Consider the following 19293-nt stretch of genomic DNA (forward strand, 5'->3'; position numbering starts at 1 on the left):
GGTAGGCAAAATAAGATAGACATGTTTGTATACGTTGGGTATTCTCTTTTCCTTAGAATCGTTGAGTGAGACACAGATGTTCTTAGGTTTGTCTGAGTACATAATTGAACGGTTAGATGAGGCTAGTGGCATACTTAAGGCTTTGTAGTGGTCGTTGGGTTCCGTAGGAGCCTATTGATACCGAAACGAGAGTTTAGAGAACATAATGAATGTAGGTGGGCGAAAGTTGTGTGTGTTGACATGCGATGTGAAAGATGAATGTGTAGAACACTCTGCTAAGTTAAACAACGCTAGGTGTAAATACGAGAGACATTTCCCTCACGATTGATGTGTGGTACATCTCTTTCGTAGCTTGTACGGTTTAAAGAGTTACTAGGATGAAATCTATGAATCGTTGTGAGTAAGTACCCTTTGATGTATGATATGTACAAGCTTAAATGATGATATGAGAAACTAACGGCATAACGATAGTGAGTTGACTGAAGTGAAATTTATTCATACTACTTCTATGTAAATAAGTCTTCGTTGTGAGTTCACTATATGTGATTGAGATGAATGACTAAATTGTAAAGTGTATCGGAGGAGTTGTGGTATGGTGGCCTATGATGTTTGACTTGAATTAGCTCCATCAGTGAGGGAGGTACTAGCAGGGAGTAACGGGACTTCGTAAATAGCCCGACAAGAGCAAATGCTCATAATGTATTCAGGACCTACCAATGGGTAAGATGTCTGGTAGGGGGTATCAGGATCCCTTAAATGGCTCGGCAGGAGCTTTTACTGATGACACAAAATGATAAGGAAATTGTGACACAATGTGAATGAAAATGGGCTATCATTGTGAAAGTGTGAGTTATATGAAAGACATTGGCATTGCAATTCTTTAATTATGATAGTTTCATAAGTTAAGATATTGGATTAGTGATTCGAAATATGATGAGGGGCAGTGGCAGTCATGAAAAAATTGTTGTAAAGACCCATATTTTCACGAAAATAGTTTAAAGATTTTATAAATGCTAGAATATCGAATAAATGGAAAAATTGTGAGTTTATTTGATTTGGGGCTTAAATATAGGATTATTATTTGAGGGAGTGTGAATGTGATTGAGTTGAGTGCTATTATAAAAGGGGGTGTGTGTGTGTGATAGGAGATAAAAAGTCCCCATTATCTCTCTCTCTCTCTCTCCAGCCGACTCTCCCTCTCTCTCTCTTGCTTCATCTCACAAAATTTCACCCCAAAACTCAAAACACATGGTTATCAACCTCTATTCCACCTTTTAGACGTGATTTCAAGCTCGTGGTTCGTTGGATAGAGCTCGGAGAGGAGAAATCATGGAGGATTTCGAGTTTGAAAGTTAGGGCTCGCTAGTGGATCTTGGGTTTCGGCCTTGGAAGCTTGAGGTAGAGATTTCTTACTCACTTTGTGTGTTTATGAGTTGATTTCGTGCTTTAATCGAGCTTTGATCGTCCTCCTTTGTTCATTTGGAAAGCTATCAAAATCTGCAGAAATTGCCCAAAATCGCCTAGGGATTGATCCCTAAGTAAGAGGGATTGATCCCTCATTCAAAATTTGGATTTTTCCCTTCGGGGATTGATCCCCATGAGAAGAGGGATCGATCCCTCTCCTCTTTGAAAATTCTGCTCGCTTTTTGGGTTTCAATCCAACTTCAAACGACCGTAACTTCCTTGTCCGATGCTCGATTCGTGCAAAATTTATATCGATTCAAAAGTCTTAAAGTCAACTTTCATTTGCCACTAGAATCACCTTAAAAATCTTAGTACACAGAAAGTTATGACAATTTAAGTAGAGGTGTGTCAGTTTGTCAATGTCTGTGGTTATTCCTAAGGTTGCTCTCATTCCGTGTTATGATTCCCTATATAAATAGAACATGTTTAAGTCACTCTTGAGCATGATTGCTTATGTCCTAATGACTCGTTGTTTGACCCTGTTTCTTGGCACTCATTAGAGCATAATATCAGCGATGTTGGTTAGGAAAATATACAATAAGGTCGATAGGAGTACCGTGGACTATAAGGGATAAAGTGGTAAGTGTTATGAGTAGACATGAGCTTGTCTAATGATCCAATGGGTAGTGTTGTGACTCGTATCCTCGTGCCTCGTCTTGTTGAGCTCCCTAGGTTGTTTTGACACTCGTACTATAAGATTCTCGGTTAGAATCTAGCGGGTTGTGTATCGTGGAGTCATTATGGGTTCGGTGCGCGACGAAGGATGTCATGATTGACTTTGAAGAATAGCGTGAACTTGTAGTATTTACCAATGTACAATGAGATGTGTTTATGAGTTTGCAATACATTATGTGATGATGAATGAAATAATGTGACCTTAAGAAATGTTGTCTTCTTGTATACGGATTGATAATGCATGTGTGCATGTGTGAGTTGATTATTTTGAATTAAGGGTCCTGCAACGCAAGATGTGATAATGCAAAGACTCTAGAGGGCCCGCAACGCAAGGTGTGGTAATGCGAAAACCCAGGTGGAGAGAATTCATTGTGACGCAAGGAGTGGTAACACAGTTGAATGTCTCGCATGATGAAGAGAATTATGATTGACTTTGGGAGTTTGTGTTGTTGTTTGGACTATTTGTTACTTGAGACTGTGGCTGTTAAAAAAAGAGAATGAATGGTTGATTCTATCAAGGTTTTATTAAAGAAAGAAATTTGAGTTTTTTTTTAAAGAGAATTTTTATCAAAAATCCTTCGGTATTCTTGAGCGAATCAATGGATTCGGTATTTGGGCACAAATCAACGGACTCCAGTATTCAAGCTTGAATCAACGGAGTTTGACCTGTAATGGTCTTGAGATTTCTCTAAACTATTTTGGTAATCAAAAATGAATGTTTTATGAAAAAGAGATTTGATGACAAACGGTATTGAATGATGAGGTTATTTGTGGTATTCATTTGAGCAGTCATAAAATGGTTGAAAAATTGTCATGGATATTTAGACCGATGTGAGTTTGATGCTGCTTCTAGTTGATGTGTGAACGCTTGGGGACATCTGTAAGAAGTCCAGGATCCCACAGTCTTAGTCCGTTTGTTCATTGTGGTAGTCTTTTTGATCTCATGTCCGTTTGTTGAAACTCATTCACTTTTATTGTATGCTTCATCGCATGTATATATAACTTAGTATAGATTTCTCTACTAGGTTAGTATAGCTCAACCTATCATTTTCAGGTCAGGTACAAAGCAAAGAAGTTGGCATGGCGTGCATGGCGTGTTCATTGATAATGTTTTTCGAAGGTATTAAAGAGGCGATCATCTGTATCTGAGTTGAAAGAAGTATTTGGAAGAATGATTACAGTAAACTGTAATACAATTCTAGTCTTTTAATAACTTGGGGCCTTGAGCCAAGATTGTAACTTTTGAATTTAACTTTGAGAATAGAAAAAAAGTGTCATTTGGATATTATCGGTACTCTAGTAATGATTTTATTTATTCAAAATTATTATTATTTATGTTGAAAATTGAGGGCATGACAATCGTCTAGACAATAAGTCCTCGTGGTTGAACTAGAGTCTTAGTGTGTAGTCACGGTACCTCATTTATGTCGTCGACGTTGGGACAATTACTAGTTGTGTTTTATTTCTCCTTTGAGATACCGTACATTGCTTATGTTATTCATTCTACTTGTCATCCCATTTGCATATAATGGTTGTGTAGATTTCTTTACTGGGCTAGTATTGCCCAACCTATCATTTTTTAGGTGTGATCCCAAAGCAGTAGTATGGAGCAAAATACATGCATTCAAGTGCATATTTTCGAAAGAAGTAGTAAAAATGACTCATGGACATTTTGGTAAAACATATTTTGGGAATGTAATAGACTTAAACTCTATTTCTTTTATTAATGTAATATGTTCAAACTCTTGGAGTTGGATCTGTAATTTAATGATTAGGATATGGTGAACTCTTTTTGGGTATTATGTAAGATAATGTGAGGAGTTTTACTTATGAAAAGCTATCTTTATTTTTATTGAAAATCGAGGGCATGACAAGTAATCTATTCAACTTCTCTACATAGAGAATCACAACCCCTTATTCAAGTTATCACACCAAAAAAACTGAAACAATAGTAACTCGAGTCATACATACTTGTTCCTGCATGGTAGAAACTTGGGCAAAGTTGATAGCAAAAGTGTTGCTTTTGCTCTTTCAAGCTCAGTCTGCTTGTGGGATCTCACATGTCCAAGAATTCTCTTCATGCCTATTTTTTGAAGTCCAAAAATCCTTCATTTCCGTGAATTCTGTATTAGTTACAATAAGTCGTGAACATTTAGTTCTACAAAAAAGGCACCTTCAAAATATACACTAGAATGTTTAATAATGATGAATAGTCATAGTGCAGCCAACTGATGAGTAGTGGATGGTTCAATGGATAAATTATTCTTTTTCTTCTTCTTCATATTCCATTTCATCTTCTGTGTCCGAGTCTGAACCCTTGCAAGAATTCCAATCTTCATCATTATCAGCTTCTCCACCGTCTTATCAAATGATAAAATGAACCTATAAATTCAAAGAGAATGCCAAACTATTTCAATTACCCTGGCTAGGAAAAATTCTACTTAAAGATTGGAGATTTACCTCTTCTCCGTGATCAATATCTGCAAGACGCTTGAAACTATGCTAATGTATATCATACTTGTACTCACAAATGAACACGTCATCACCTTCGTTTTTGGCATCAGCATATTCTTTAGGGTTCATGAGGTAGTAGTGCCGAAGGACAGATTTCATCTATAAAGAAACAATCACAATCACTCAAAACTCTAAAGTCTAGACAAATTTTACCTCTACTTCGAACTAATATTCTAGTATTTATCCATCACGAAAACAAATTAACAGACTAAAAAGAAGAGATGAACCGTCAAATAAAAGCATTTTCATTCTGCAGAAAGTGAAAATGAAGAGAAAAACGAAATTTGCTACAGATTTGAAGTACCAAGCAACCAAATGAACATAACTCTCTTATTTTACAATGTCATAAACCCAATTGGAGCCTGGGGAGAAATGCTCTCAAACAGCAAGCTACTAGTGTTAACAAAAAGAACAAAACATCTAAGTTTTGCATGTGCAAAAAAGACTGGCCATAATTGTCCAATATAATTCCTGAACATCAAGAGACAACAAAAAAAAAAAAAAACAAGATAAAGCATATATCAGTGTTGCTTATGTAAGACTACTGTCCATAACGGTTGAATTTAATTCCTTAACATCCACAGACTACCCAATAAAATCAAGAAATAGCATATATCACCTCAATGCCAGCAAAATCATTAGTCCAATAAATCACCCTCCTCAATTTATGTGGCTGTCTTCCAGCAGCAGTTTCTTTAGGTATTATGTACCAACGACCCCTGAACCAATAGCTCCCATCCACCTCTTTCCACATACTACATAAACAACAACAATGTCAAATATTCCATCATAGCTAAACTTTGTTAACATGAGGCAGCATTTTATTCATTTACTTACTCCATCTAAGCTACATTACCTCTCAATATGGATGGCCCACAAATCGCTCGAAAGAAGCTTCTCTTTTGCGGTCTTAACCCTCTTCTTCCCCTCCTGCGGGCTAGGAAACTCCACATCCTTACCCAACTTCTTCGCCTCGCTGTACCCACAAACCCAATCCCCTTCCGAAACCTCCCTCAACAGAGGCTTCAAGCACTTCAAGTGAAACTCACCCAAGCAATCATCACAATCAATCATCACAGCCCTCTCAACCTTATAACACACTCTGCACTCCTCTGTCTCGGGGTCTTCCTCATCCGAGCACGCTTCCTCTCTCCTCTTCACATACACATTGTCCCCCACCAAAAATTCTCCTCCATCATACACAACTTTCCTATAGTACTTGGTATGTCCAAATTCCTCTTCACATTTCTTAAAACCCTAGCCCTCATCCTTTTCCCCAAATTCTCTTCCCCATATTTCTTTCTCTTTCTCACTTCATATAGATCAAGCGACATAGGAGATAACGATTTTTGACAACGAAACTTCAACCGAATCACTGCCATTTTTACGTTTTCTGACATTCTTAGCAAAATTAGGGCTTTGGCAGATTGGTGTTTTGGGTAGGGAAGAAGGCGGCGGCCGTATATTAGGGGACGAGACGAGGCGGGAGGAGCGGCGAGGGGGAGGGAGGGGCTGGGGGGTGGGAAAGGTTTGGGGAGAGGGAGAGGGTGAGGGTTTAGGGTTTTGAATTGGGGTTTTCTTGGATTTAGAGGTGGATTGGGTTGTTGGTTTTTTGGGGGTGTCGGCCATGGAAGGGTTAAGGAGAACCCTGCGATGGTGCTACGGTTGGGGGGAGGAGAGAGAGAGGGAGGGCACATGGTTGAGAGAGAGAAAAGGGGATGGTTCCAAAGAGAGAATTGGCGAGAAATGTTCCCTCCCATTTACAGTGCTTCCTTTTTCGTGAACGAGAGAGAGAGAGAGAGAGGGATTTCCTTTTATTCTCACCGTTTGCCATTTTTCAAAAAACTACTAGGAGTAGCATCTATAACAGAAATTTGGATCCGCTAAGGGAAATAAGTAATTATTTTTTAAAATAAATATTTATTTTTTAAATTAAAAATGATAGATTTTGATGAATGACATATTTCATAAAATAAAAAATAAGTACTTGCAAAATAAACCTTAGCGGAAACGGGGCCTTAGAGCATCCACGTTGTGATAATCAAATGGGTTTGGATAATCAAACTTAACAACAATGTTCAAAAAATACCCCACATTGTAATAAGGAAAGTTACAAGCCTTTTAGCAAATAACCAAATTTCACCCATTCCATAATCAAATTTAACAACTTTTACTAATAACCAAAACTCAATAACCAAACTTAATAACCAAACTCAAAACTCAATAACTCAAAAACACCCCACATTAGAATCGTCTCATCGAGACGAATAATTTGGTGTGATCAGATGCATGATTGAAATTCGTTTGCGATTGGACAAATGTGCATTGTGTATTGTGGGAGGGTTTTTTGGTTAGGAATGCAAAAATAACCAATGTGGAGATAGATGTTGTTAAGTTTGATTATGAACTAAATGGATAATCAAATACTGACGTGGCACATTTTGATTATTGATTTTGATTATTACCATTGCGGATGCTCTTAGTAGTCAAGGGCTCAAGGAAATTTTTTGATTTAAAAAAAAAAAGGACCCGAGGGCAAAATATTTGCACTCCTAGTTTTTGTTGTTTTGAAATTTATGATATTACCTTTCAATGTGAGAAAAAATCCAAAGATGAAAATCTAATCTTGTCACATTACATACAGGAGGAGAAAATGTGAATGCAGTTATTAAGAAAAGAAGTGTGAAAAAATAGAAAAAGGGACTGCCAAATAGCCAAATGCAATTTGAAAGCACTAAATACACTTTTTTTCAAAAAAATAAATAAAAACTACCCTATTCTTCCTAAATTTTTTGTCTTTTTCGTTTCGTTTCGTTTTTTTTTCGTCATTTTAATTTAGATTCGCAACATTTTTCGGGTTGAATCAACTGTCTAAACGAGAGAAATCTAAAAGTGTAAATATTTATGGCCAGAAGCAAAAAAAAATCCCTAAAGATGAAAAGGCACCAAACAACTATCTTTTTGCCTAAATTGTCGTCTAACTTTTGTCAATATCAGTCCATTTTTATACTGCTCTAATTTCTCTGGTCAAGATAAATGATTAATTCCAATAATTATGACAAAAAATCTAAACACAAAATTACGAAAAATAAAAAAAACCGAAAAAGTTACTAGACAAAAAAGTTGGGAAGAATGGGACAACAATGAACTGTTTCACTAAAAACTACTCCAATATCAATGAGTAGTGCTATTGGTACCGACGGTACCATAGGGAAAATGTACCGACGGCCACCGGACGGCCGTCTCCGGCCACCGGACGGCCGATCCAAGCCGTCCAAAAATTTTAAAAAATAAAACCGAGTGGGCCTACGCGGGAATCAATGGCATCCGAGGTGTGTAGAGTACTTGATCCGAGCACCCCTTTTTCGTGTATATACACGTATATACAAATATACACGAAAAATGGGTGCTCGGATCAAGTACCCTACACACCTCGGATGCCATTGATTCTCGCGTAGGCCCACTCGATTTTATTTTTTAAAATTTTTGGACGGCTCGGATCGGCCGTCCGGTGGCCGGAGACGGCCGTCCGGCGGCCGTCGGTACATTTTTCCTATGGTACCCGTCGGTACCAATAGGATTTCTGAATATGAATGTACAATGAAAATTTTGGAAGCAAATTATCTTCGGTCTTTTTTTTTACTTAAAATCAAAGCATCTCTTGTTGAATAATTATTCCGTAGAAGTTTTCTTGTAGTCCAATTTCCTTCATGCAACCCCCATGGAAGATTTCAAGTGATTGTGGTTCAAAAATTTGTGTAAAAGCTTCCTTTGACATGGAGCACTAAAACGTGCAAACTCCAATCTAGGAGAAATTTTTGTATAAAAGCTTTCATTAATGGCATGACTGAGGGGCAAAACAACTTTGCAAAACTCAAGTAAAATTTTGAGCCCCCTTGATGTAAGTAAATTCAATTTAATATAGAACGTATTATAGAGGAATTTTACTTAAAAATTGAGACTGAGTTTAAGAAAAAAAGGTGACGGTTTTTTTTTTTTTTTGAAAGAGCAAGAAATGCATTAATAGGAATAAGAAAAGTACAACTATGCTGTCGTCGTTATAATAATAAAGACAAGACAACGACGAGCGAAAACCAAACTAAGGCCTAAGGAAAAAAATATAGTGTACTGAACCGCAAAACACAAATTACGCAACTGCTATGATATCGCTAGAAGATAAAGGTAACGGTTGGAGATGCTCTTAATTATTTTTTATTTTTTGAAAAGCAAGATGCTGTTAAGACATCATTTCTTATGCCCAGTCAAATAAAGAGAAGCTATACAAGCAAGGCCGGCCCAAAGGCAAGGCATAAGAGGCCACCGACTTGAGCCTCCACATTTTGGGTCAAAAATGGAACACCCCTTTCTCGATAAGTATATATATTTTCTGCACGCAACTATAATAAGAATTCTTTTGGTAGTTTAGTGATAAAGTGTTAGATTTTCCACATAAGATGCTTGAGTTCAAAACCTGATAAAATAGGACTGCTGTAATTCAAACCTAAGTCCACTTAATATTATAGCAATTGCACAAACCATTAAGGCCGAAATATTGACCATGTTAAATAGTATGAATGAAAATGATACTATATAGACAAAAATTTCTATTTCTTATTTTTAAATTAAAAAATTTATATAGGACCTTATTCCACCATTTGACCTTGGGCATCCAAATACCTAGACCGGCCCTATATACAATTGAGTGTGTTTCCGATGGTCAATTTCATTTCACATAAACCATTTGCATGATACGCACAGGAAAATCAACCTCAACAAATCAAACAATAAAAACCAACCCTGTAGAGAAAATGTGTAGTTATAAAAAAAAAATTTCAGGAAGTTGGGCAAAACCAACGTACGTTCTTAAAAAAAGGATCCTAAACAAATTCCAGAACTGTCTCTCGAACTCTGAGCTTCCGGCAAACTTTTTCCCCTTCGTCGGTCACTCCAAGTCTTCTCTTTCAAACACATTTTCGTTGTGTTCAGATCATAGACTTTGGATGGATTTGAATAGAAATGGTTATGATAAGCAACCAAAAGAAGAAATTTAGCAAGCTTCGTTCCATCTTCTTCTTACCACTTCTGTCGCAACTTCTTTTTGTCATCATATACAAGTATACAACTCACGACATGTACAGGATCTGAACACGGCAAGCACAGCCTTACCTTGTAATTTCTTGACGAAAGGGGCGTATGAAATCTAGAACACCTCCGACCACATTTTTCTCCACCGTTGAAACCAATTGAGTGGAATACTGGAATTCTGGAAATCGTTTCACATTGAGGCTCTGATTTCGATTGATCAATGATCGGTAACGCCACTCAGTTTTATCTCAAGCTCAACACAATCTTTCTGCTCAGATTCCATACCACAAGCCTCCTCTTGTGAGTGTTGCTACAGGTACCGAAATTGGGGGACCGAAATCGGACCGACGGCCGCCGGCGGGCCGTCTCCGGCCACCGGACGGCCGATCCGAGCCGTCCAAAAATTCTAAAAAAAAAAACCGAGGGGCCCCACGCGGGAATCAACGTCATCCGAGGTGTGTAGGGTGCTTGATCGGAGCACCCCTTTTCGTGTGTATATGTAAATTTTACATATACACACGAAAAGGGGTGCTCCGATCAAGCACCCTACACACCTCGGATGACGTTGATTCCCGCGTGGGGCCCCTCGGTTTTTTTTTTTAGAATTTTTGGACGGCTCGGATCGGCCGTCCGGTGGCCGGAGACGGCCCGCCGGCGGCCGTCGGTCCGATTTCGGTCCCCCAATTTCGGTACCTGTAGCATTTTTGATTGTAAAAACCTGGGCCGTGTCGAACCTGAAAAAAAAACGTACCTTGTTTTTAGAACATTTTCCAAATCCACTTTTCGGAAACAGTTCGCTGAACAAGTCTTCTACAAATTGTCAAAATTTGAAAACAGAAAATGGAAGTGATAGCAAACAGGCTTAAGCTCTTAGCTCTCAAACACCAAAAAGGGAAACACTGTCTGCAGATGCGGGCAGGATTATCATGTGATATGCAATAAGCACTACACTGTTTTGATCAACTAACACCACACCATCTCTATGGTTTTCCTTTTCGTTTTTTACCAAAAAGCATCTCACAAACCCAAATATTTTCAAGACATTTGGTGGGGTAACAGATTCTCACCATAACCATGGTCAAACGTCAACACATTAATTCAGAGAAATGAACCAATAGCATTTTTTGACTTCCATGGACAAGGAAATGTTTTCATAATTCAACCTCGGTCAGTAATAACCGATGAAGTAACCTCAGCCGTATAAAGCAATGTACGGGATATCATGGATATGCCACATTGGGAGGTTGTCATAGACATTCTAGTTACCCTTTGAAAAGTTTCGCTCATTAGTTATCCCTCACATGTGTTAATGACCACTTATGTTTCCTAGTCGTAAAAAACACATGTAGAAAGTATCTCATCATGAAACAAATATGACAAAATAGGAAACTCAATGGTCAGAAAGAAGAAGAGAGGAGAAGGGGGGTGGGGTGCAGAGAGAGTACAGGAGCTGAATTTCACTACCTTGCACCGCAGTTGACTCATCTGGATAGGAATTGAGTCACCAAGCCATTTCAAGGATCCAACACGAAACAAGCGCCTCCTTTTGTCCATTGAGAAGTAATTTCTTGATACGAAGACTACGTTGTTTTTAACATCCTTCTCAACAACATACCTACGTGAGATGCCAAAACGTAATGGATGAAAGGAAAAGATTACAGATTGGGAATGAAACCAATCATTGAAGCATACGTATGGAAAAAATGAATTCTTTAAAGTTTTAAATATGGCTTCACCAACGGTGATAACCACGGTACTATTGCTCATCAATTTAGCTTCTGAACATCACAGCAGAATGCATTCTCAGGGCTAAGACAAAATGTGATGTATCCAAAATAATGCAACAAAAGCCGTAGCCCTCATCAAGCCATGGCGCGGTGAAATCAGCTACAGTTTCTTCAAGTCTTCGAGGCTTGCTTGATGGCTAGGGCATTGGGGCTTAAAGGTGTGGAAGCTGAATCGGATCATAAGCAAGCTATTCTTCTTTGTGTTTCTGAGTTGGTACCACCTTGGGAGGTGGACGCTTTGGTTTGAGATATTCAGGAATTAGCTCAGTTGGGTGATCTCTCGCTGAGATAGTCCGCCGGTCAGCCAACAAAGCAGCGCATGAAGTGGCGGCTTTAGCTTCGAGGCAAATTCTGGCCCAGAAGTGGGTTCCTTCTCCGCCAGAGGCTCTTTGTGCTATCTTAACTTTTGATTCTTCTTCTTCATCTTTGCAGCCTTTTGCAGCAGTTTCGAGGATCAACAAAAAAAGAAGCCGTAGCCCTCAGTTGACCCAGAACTACAGTTTGTTCATGATAATCAGTAGCTCAACAATTATGAGCCCCACGCGAAAATGGCATATAGTAGCCTACTTCATATAGTAGAATGCATTTCTCAGGGCTGGGACAAAATGTCCAGTATCCAAAATAATGCAACAAAAGCCTTGGCCCTCACTTGACCAAAAACATGAGTTTAACATTTATTTGCCCCATATGAAAATGGCATATAGTAGCCTACTTCATATTTGTCTTTGCTTTGACAATTGTACAAGTAATCAACACAATTGCTTACCCGGGCCCGCCAGGTAGTCGTAATCCTTGGCGTTGGCCAATTGTATAGAACCAAAAGCCACGGAGTTTTCCAAGGAAATCTCCTGTCTCTGCTTCCAACATGACACCTTCCATCTCCCCAATGTGTCTCGCAACAAATTCACTGAACTTGATCTGTCAGCACCCAGCATAAACATGTTTGAGGAACAGAAGCAAGCATTTCTTGCAACTTATCTTTTTAGATGGAGAATTTACAACTCATGAAATAAAACAACACAACAGAAACCAAAATGAAGAGGAAAAGGAGTGATTAACGTAATATTTGGCACAGACTAACATCAGAATGAAATGAAAATTCATTTGACAGAACCAAATATTTTCCTAAATACAGGGGATTCTACCCACACGTATGTCGGAGGTTACCAAGTCCCAGAAATTCACAATTCCGGCATAAATCTGCCAAACATTAGAGAAAGCATACCTTTCCAAGGAAGCATATTCCCTGAGAATCCTTTCTGTCTTTGTTAGGCAAATCAAGTTTTTCTGCAAGTTTACGGACTTCATCCTGCAGGTGATTTGGGAGAGAGAATATCAGAATATAATAAATCAGAAGGAAAGATGCGGGTCAGAGTTCTTCCAGCATATGGATACCTATACATAAATCATCTCAATCAAGTTCAATTTACTGTCGAGAAACAATGAAGAAGAAGCAACCGGTATACCTTTAAGAACTAAAACACGCAGCAAATATACACACAACACTATGCATACCATCTTAATACTATGATGCGACAAAACCACATTCATAACGTAAAATACTTGTGTGCCAATGGAACTGGTATCGACTAACCTTTGGAATACATCCAAGAGGGAAAACCAGTCGTTTAAGTTGAGATTGTGAGAGATGTGAAAGGAAGTATGTTTGATCCTTGACCTGAAAAGTGAAAAGCAAAGGTATAACAAGGTATAGTCCCAAAACTGCTGGCAAACATATTATACAGATCAACATTACATGACAATAAATACATGATTTCTATGCTCCAAGCTCATTGTAATCTGATGTGAACTTAAGGTAATACAAATTTGGAAGGGCAAAAGGTAGAGTTCCAAAAAATAATCCAGCTGGTTGAGTTACATTTTAGCTGTCAAGAAGGTCTTCACGCAATTGTTGCATTTACCTCTAAATAAGAAAACCAAGAAAGAGTATTTTATGTTAAAATACAGTTGCAATTTATGGAGTCCATGTGTTCTGAGGGGGGAGTTTTGTACACAAATCAGAAACATGCAAAAGACGGCGGATGGAGGAACAGAAAAAAATAGAATAAAGGATGTAATCCCTTCTCCATAGTGATCATAGAGTGAGTTAAACCCTTGCTTTCGGGCTTAAAAGGGTGTCTAGAACTTCAGCCTCTTTAAGTATCACATGTATCCCCACCCACTTCACCACTGGCTCCCTAGGTTGTTGTAATGCTAGAGATCCATGCCTGTAATGTTCTAAGGGCACCTAGTTGTGGCCTATGTGAGGTTTCGACCCTTCCATCAACCCACAAAGCAGTTTTGTCTTTGCTACCCAAACAAGTGTTCCTTGAAGCAACCCAGCGTAGTCAACTGGTAACGTACACGTGTTACCCACATGGCTCCTTGCAGCAGAAACTCAGAACCCACTGCCAACAGGCTTTAGATCCACAAAATGCAAAACATGCAGCTATATGAAATATAGGTGCCCAATGGAACAATTAATTGCAAAATGCACCCAAGTACTTTCATGTCATACTGAATGACAAGTCCTAAGGAGGGGGACAAGCACTAAGAGGATATTACCAGCAGAACTAGAGAGGCACTGATGTCATGTAAAAGTTTTCATAAACTGGAACTCAGCCCAAGGCATCATGCACAAAAAATGGAGGGAAAATAGTGTAACAGTGCTGTGAAGGTAAACACGTTTAATGCTTCATAATGAGGAGGCTGAGGCAATTGTACGGGCAGCAAAACGAAGTGGATGAGAAAAACATCAATAAATGAATACTTGAGAAGCCACTCCAATTGAGGACAAGATGGTGGTGAGTTGACGACAAGACTTTGGTGATATAAAGCAAGAAGAACGACTGCCCCACTTCGCATATGAGATTCAAGTAAAAGGCTAGATGTACATTGTACAAGATGTATGACAACAATAATGAAAGCAAAGGCTATTAGAGGATATGGATTCCTCTAATCAGCAAGAGCAACTTACCAATAATTCCAACTCTATTCTAAGGTTTTCAAGGAAGGGGGGGCGGGGGGCGGGGGGGGGGGGCTGTATGGAGACTGAGAGAGAGAGAGAGAGAGAGAGGAATTGGTGAAACATTGTAAAGAGAAGACAATGGGAGGGATTGGGGAACGATTGTTGCAGTGGATTACGGAAAAACCAAGGATGTGATTTGAAAGGGTGTTAAGAAGTTTCATTGCCATGAAGTTCAGCAGAGGACATCAGTGGTGAAAGAAGGAGAATCCCACGTGAAACTAGGAGAGAAAGACGGACCGTCAAATATTGTAGTTTTTCCTCTCTTTTTGTCAGAAGATCTAATATGCTATTTTATACATATGATGTACTTTTCTTGTATAAAACTTGAAAAGTATTGACCCAATTCAGACTTCTATGATAACCTTTGGCCGACAACTCTAAGAGGTTATCTACAAAAGCATCATTGTAGACGCCTGCTTGTTCAATAAATTTCTCAATTTCCCGAAAACAAACTAAAGAAACCTGAGGGATTGTCCAGTAATTTTAACTTTTAAGGAACGTCGAAGATGGCCAACCCAGTTTACACCACAAAAAGGTAAAAAAAATTACCCCCTAACAAGTTTATCGTTTTGAGTTATAAACAAAAAAGAAAGTTATGAAGAACTACTACCATTGCTCAAACAAAGAGAGCAGAGAACAATTATCTCACATAGATACCATGTCATTTGAAAGTTCCAAAACTGAAGGCTTATTCATTTGGTCTGTAGGCGAGTGAATAATGTTTGCATAATGTCCAGAAGCAACATAGTCAAATGCCATCCCACTAATAGCATCCATGAATGCACCTGGAAATCAAAGCTTCTAGCACGGGAATTAAGAAGATACTCGATCTGACTTATAGCTTCCTTGTTCATCTCCATATAAAATTTCAAGACAAAATTGAAACCAATGTGAGATCAATATAGCTTCACAGCCAACATTACATACCGAACTTAATCCTCATATTTGCAAAGAACATCCGGGTTAGGAGTATGGCCACGCCGATACTCCTCAACAATGTAGGAAACCTGAAATATGGACCCATAAGTTTTGATTTCATAGTGGTAAACATAAACATCTTTCTGCAACAGAAAGCGTTGTTGACAAGTGACAAAGCTTTTTTTAAAATTGAAGTACAACAACAAAGAGCAGAAGCAAAACTTTTACATACCACATTGTTCCAGTATTCATCTGTCAAATGCACAACTTCCAATGGTACATCCACCTGAAATCATTGTGTACTTTAGTGGGAAGAGTTATTTATCAAAAATGAAGTTAGAGTTCGAGAGAAGAAGACGAAGAGGAAAGAAGGAATACAGTGAAAGAAAGTAGGATCATAGTTCACCCATCTACAGCACATGCACTTTTATTATTACGTTATTCAACAAGAGAATGACCATAATACCCAGGATAATCATAACACACCAATAAGCCAATAATAACTAAAGAGCCAAATGCAACACTCCAACCGGAATAATGACCTTTCCTAGTGGCATGAGTAACTAAACAATGATATATCAGATAATGCAATCGACTGAATGGAAACAAAGTTAAACAACTACAAGCAGAAACGGTCGGAGTCAATTCAAAACAATATCACAAAGATCGAAGTATGAAACTGCACCTAAATGGGAAGATTAAAAGGATATCTTCGGAGAGACGTTTGTAGCTTGAATTCAGATTTTCAATCCAATTCAATCCTTTTTCACGAAGAAAATTAACTGCAGAAAATATCGAACATAAAAAAGACGAAAGCACCTGATTGCAGACAGCTTTTGCATACTTCAAATCCTCTTCCCAAGGGCATTCAGACCAAAAGTTTTCAAAGTTTTCCTATAAGAAAAAGAAAGTTTAGAACCAACTGCGCTGGGTGTCTAAATTTTTCCCAAATTGTTCAAATGCAGTGAAGAGACCCACCATACCATAGAGCGCATAAAGTTCATCAATATAGGACCAGTAGCCATAAAAATTCAGGAACACCACTGGTAGACAGTGATGAATCAGTCAAACAAAGAAAATAATAAAAGAAGTAAAAGAATCAGTGCCTCGGTGGTTCAAAACTCCTCAAGTTATCCAATACATTCTACATGAACAATTATCATAGAAATGAATACATCAGGCTCATGCCGTTTTCATGTCTTGCTTGTGCTCATACTTTGCCATGTTGCGTGCTCCAAAATGACAGCCCAATTCCACCTATTTACGTGTTTGTGCCATGCGGGCCCATACCATGCCGTGACGTGTCATGCTGACTTCTAAACGTGTCATGCCCGCACAGGAGCAGCCCAGTTTACCCCTCTACACGAGTAGCTCCAATTTCGCATTCTCTCTTTTTAAGTTAACTAGCCTTGCATTCCAAGGTATAAATTGACACTAATCATACTGCACACACACAATGTAAACGCGAAAAACTACAAACTTGGATGCCGGCAGGTTCGTGGCCTTCGTGATTTGACTATGCGACCTCTTGAGGCAGGCCGTTCAGTTCCACTCAGGGCGCGGACCAAGGGGTGCAAGCGGGGGCCGGGCCCTGCACACCTCCCAATTATCTCATTATTTCTAATACATTTTAGGTTTTGTTTGTAAAAATTATGAAGAAAGGTCCCCTCAAAATTGTGTGATTAGTATATAAGGATGATATTTTTTGTTAATTTATCAATACAAGTAATTTGATCCCCGCATTAAGAATCCTGCGTCTTCCACCCGGCCAAACCCCTTGGTTACTAAAAATGAAATCTTCATATTATATAATTGCTATGAACGAAGAATTTGAGGTACCTGGAACCAGATTTTGAGATAGAAAGCGGTGCAGGAATGCCCGGCGGCGTGGAGGAGGCGGAGCACAACGCTGCCAGAGACGCCGCCGCTGAGAAGAACGGCGACCTTGAGCCGCTTGTCGGGGATCGAACAGGATAGATAGCGAGGTTCGAGGTCATTATTGGAGGTCGGAGTGCGTGAGGTGTCGAGCACCGCGGAGGAGAGAGGGAGACGTCTGGCTTCGAAGAGCCTGGAATTGGAGGGTCGAAAGCGGAGGGGATTGGGAAGAAGAGAGAGAGGGAGGAAGAGTTTGAGGGTGTTAGGGTTTTGGAGAGAGAGAGAGAGCGGTGGAGAGGTGAGAGAGAGCGGCCATTGTTGTTCTGAACATTGTTGAGTGGAGAACTGGAGTCGGCTGCGTTCTGTCTGGGTGTTTTTGCTTTCAAATTTTTAGGCTTAAAGACTTATTTGGTCCTTACAAATAAGGCTCGATTTCAATTTCGTCCTCCTAAAATTTTTCGTTTCAATTTTACTCTCATAGTTTTAACACAATTTCAATGTTACCCTTCTTGTTAAATTTGGATGGAAATTGCTTGTGTGGCAAATGGTTAGGTGATTGTGGGACATTCTTTTACACAGTCATCCTCCACCTGTAAAAGAAAAAACCCTAAAAACCAAAATCCATTCCATATCTCTTCGTTTCCCCCCAATTTTTGCCTCCACCTATAAAAGAAAAAATCTTAAAAACCAAAATCCATTCCTTATCTCTTCGTTTCCCCCCAATTTTCGTTCCCCCAGCGACTAAAAACCCTAAACCTAAATTCCCCAAATCATTTCCCTCCAAATCCAGCGAACAAACACCTTTCCTAAATGTTTCCGCCGAAACCCACCCGTTAACTCGACAATCTTGACGAAATCAAGAGAAGAAGATCAACGCGCAAGGGGTCAACAACTCGAACAGGAGTGGTACATGCTAAAGCTAGGTAAATCAGTGGTATTGAGGTTTTTGGTTTGTTGGCTAAATCTATCTTAAATAATACTTGGGCAACAAATACTAGTGTTGTGGTATTTTTATTTTTAAACACCATCTTTTTATATTGTATTCGTTGACAAAGGCCACCCATGTGGTGAGACTGAGAGTGATTTGTAGAGATCATTCTTGGGCCTTTTTGTATTCGTTGAAAAAACAAAGAATATTTTGGCCTTTTTTTTATTACTTTATAAGTATCTTTTAGTAATTTAATGTTTTTGTGGTCCTTAGTATGTTTCTTGTTGACAATCAATGCATCTGGCTTTCTATGGATTTTATAGTCCCACATTGATTGACTTTTACTGTTTTTTTTTTAATTTTTGTTTTTTGCATTGAAGAGATGGCTGGTTTGTTTACAGTTGAGGTACACCATCTAGATCGATTTGTTGAGAACCCAGTTCGTTATGTGGAGGGAGTTGTAAACCATGTTGATGACTGTGATCCTGATTTATGGTCCAAGTTAGAGGTTGAGGACATTGTAGAAAGGCTTGGTTACCCTAAGTTCAAAATGTCGTGGTATATAATTCCTGAGCTTGGGTTAGAGGAGGGACTCAAAGTTATAGGAACTGATAAGGATGCAATGCATATGGTAGAGGTTGTCAAGAGCCATGAACAAATAGAAATCTACGTAGAACATGTCATTGATGAACTAGATGCAAATGCAAATGTCGTGCCTTTCCCTGCCTTACCTCCCCTTGAAATGCCTGAAGGGGTTGAAATACATATTGACGAAGAGGTTGTTAATGGAGAAAATGTGTATTACAATAGTGATACAGATAAAAGTTTGTTAGACCTAGACTATCTCCTAACTGATGATTGTGATTATGATGACGTGTTGTTTGACAAGTACACTGAAAAAGAAGATGAAATACAGAAGAGCAAACCAAGACTAATGAGTTATTTGATAGTGACACTGAGATGGATAATAGGGTAAATACCAATGACCAAACAAAAACTGATGATGTGCATGAAGAAGG

General features: G+C 38.8%; 1 non-coding gene and 1 pseudogene across 1 annotated transcript; both read right to left on the reverse strand.

Moving 5' to 3' along the window:
* Positions 1-4352: 4352 nt before the first annotated feature.
* LOC131299737 (uncharacterized) lies at positions 4353-17733 on the reverse strand (annotated as a pseudogene).
* LOC131302226 (small nucleolar RNA snoR28) lies at positions 4615-4692 on the reverse strand. The gene has a single exon (XR_009191688.1). It is a non-coding gene; the product is annotated as a small nucleolar RNA snoR28 (small nucleolar RNA).
* Positions 17734-19293: the final 1560 nt, after the last annotated feature.

Source organism: Rhododendron vialii, chromosome 9a (genome assembly GCF_030253575.1).
Source record: "Rhododendron vialii isolate Sample 1 chromosome 9a, ASM3025357v1".
Taxonomy (NCBI): domain Eukaryota; kingdom Viridiplantae; phylum Streptophyta; class Magnoliopsida; order Ericales; family Ericaceae; genus Rhododendron; species Rhododendron vialii.